We start from the raw sequence: 2,869 nt of genomic DNA on the forward strand, positions 1-2,869 counted from the left end.
CTCGTGATACATCGCTTAGTGACATGACATCTAGAGTTAGCAATGTTTTAAGACAGCTAAACAAACTGAAAGCAGAAAAAGCAGGTTAAAGTTTGGTGAGCCTAGTCAGGTTTGCCCTTGGCTTCAGTAGCCTCTAATAAATTCTTAATGGAATGAACAAATTGGTGAATAAATGTACTAAATTTCTTTCGTGTACTCAGGACCAAAGGGACTCTTTTTTTTGTCTGCATTTTAGTAAAGTCTAAAGGCACCACCTCTCTCTTCCCTTTATCTTTATAAGAAGGTCTGGTTACACGGCAAGAAAAGAAAACATGGGAAGAAGGTAAGTGAATTACACCAGGATCCCAAAGGAAACACATAATGTTGGTGATTGATCTTGTCAGCTTATAATAGGTGGGATATAAATACACATTAGAGAAGAGGAAATTCAAAACAGACACAGGGAAGCAGGTTGGAGGCTTTGAAGATAGCATGTTCAGAACCTGCTTACTCAGAGACAATAAACCGTGACCCTAGGCAAATCATGCTTTGCTTTCCATCTGAATGATGAAATTTTATAAGTCCGGGAGTCCCACCTCTTCCTGCTTATTTCATTGGAGTAGAAATTAGGTTTAAAGGGGTGAAGCTTAGGTTAAGGATAAGCGCTTTCTCCTTCGTCCAGCTTGTTGGAGATGGGCGCTGTCTTCTGGGAGACTTCCCCTCACTTTGACCTTTTTTGCTAAACTTTAATTCTCAAGGCATTCATAGAGCATAAAACCCCCAACTATAGCTTTTCACTAGACTTACTATGAACAACTTAAATTTATCTTTTTTTTTGTTTGTTTTTAATGTAGTTGCTTTCATCTAAAATAAGAAAGTACTGTGAAGCAGTTAGAGTTAGTCTAATGCCATGGGTTAACAATGCACTATACCCACCTATCAAGCTTGATAGCAAGAGACTCTTTACTACCAACCTCATCCAAGAACACTCTACACCAGATGTAGGTGCTAGGCTGCCTGCCTTAACTGACACAACAGTAGGCAGCTGTGTGGGTACTGCAGGGTAATTAACTAGTATCAAGGCCTAAGATAATTAAGAAGATCAAATCAGAAGTGAAAGACATGGATATCACTAATGATATAAAGACCCACACTCTCTGCACTGATCCTTTAGCACGTGCCATTAGATAGATGTTGATGCCTTTAAGCATAAGGTCATTGGCCATACTGACATGGTATCATCCTACCAATCCTTTGGTATAGGATTCCTTTTCTCCGTGGAGTATTGTTAATGATGTCTATCTTTTCGTGGCTCACTTTAGTGGTGCCTCCTTACTCTTTTTGCTTATTATGAAAGTTACTGGGAAATTATATATATTAACAGGGAGAGTTTCACACCCTAAATTCATTGGTGATTGAAGCAAAGAAAAAGTAGTTAACACACAGACGGCTATTTTGGGTTCAGAAAAATGATTTCCCTTGCCCATGGCAACTTGTAACCAAAGAGACTCAAAGTCCTTTAACTATCCTGTGAACTGGAGGGTGTCCACCCTCGAAGACAAACTAGGGTCTGCAAATTGTGCTTCTAAAAGCTCCAGGAATTCAGAAGTCAACACTTTGCCAGGGAAACCACAGGCCTGACAGTGGTGTCTGGATAAATTCCAAACCAGAAAGATATGGTGTACAATAGGAATCCAAGGGGCAAAAGTCAAGTGCGTGGCTACCATGCAGTTAGTGAGCTTGACAAAATGCCTGAAGAAGACACAGAAGGACCAGCCTGCTCCCTCAAACCCTCTGTGGCCTCCCTGCACCTCCTGTATCCCAGTGGCCTTCACGTTGTGTTCCGCCCCTGGAAAATGCAACTACTTCCTGTTTCTGAAGAACCTGGGAAAGGAACCTGCCAGGACAGCCAGCCTTCTTAGCTGACTTGCAGCCCACACATATGGCTAGTGCATGAAGCAATGATCTTATCTGCTTGTGTCGCCCTCCCCAACAGAAGAGAGGTTTTTGCATTTTAGATATATTAGATAATAGATATCTAATACATTAGATAAATATTTGAGCCAAGAGTCCCTGATTTATTCCAAGAGTGTATGGAAAAAGCACTCAGGAAAGCTTCAGCCTGTTTCGAGTGCTAAAGGAAAGGTTTTTCTAGATCGGAGTCCACATTATAGCTCACATGCCTTTTGGGTCCAGGCAGGGAATAAATGGGAGAATAAATGGAGAGATTATAACAAATGACAAAGCTCATTCCCTTCCTAAAGGCATTCAAATTCAGTTGTGTTTTTTAAATCATTGGCCAGCTAAACCAAATGCTGCTGTGGGCCATCGTTGGTTGCCAGGCCAGAAGTTTGCAGTCGTTTGCCTACGTGGGCCTCAGCATGGGTTGGATGCATTATGTCCTCCTACGTGGTTTTTTGTAGGGGTTGGAAGTTCACACAAACCTTCCACCTGCCAGCTCCATCAACTTGGTGACTTTGGACAACTATCTTGCCTTCTCTGAGTCTCAGTGTCTTCATTTGTAAAATGGGAATAATGTCCCCCTTATACTCACTGGTGAAGATTAGGTGAGATTCTGATTGAGAGCATTTGCCACTGGGCCTGACACACATTAGAAATGGCAATGAAACCACAAGCCATGTGCAGACACCAAGCTCCAGTAAACAGTAGCCCCCAGGCAAACAGCCGGGTTCTATCTGAAATCTGCCAGCATCAGCTTCCATATCTGCTTGGCACCTCCCACCTGGCTCATTTCCGGTCCCTCTGGTACTTCCCAACTTCTCCCACTCCCAGTTTCCTCCCCTTCCTTGGGCCCACTTTTGCTCCAGGGACCCAATTGCAGATTCAGTTTCTCTGGCTGGACTCTGAGGGTTCCTTCTTAGAAGAAGGT

This window comes from Nycticebus coucang, chromosome 13 (genome assembly GCF_027406575.1).
Source record: "Nycticebus coucang isolate mNycCou1 chromosome 13, mNycCou1.pri, whole genome shotgun sequence".
Classification (NCBI taxonomy): domain Eukaryota; kingdom Metazoa; phylum Chordata; class Mammalia; order Primates; family Lorisidae; genus Nycticebus; species Nycticebus coucang.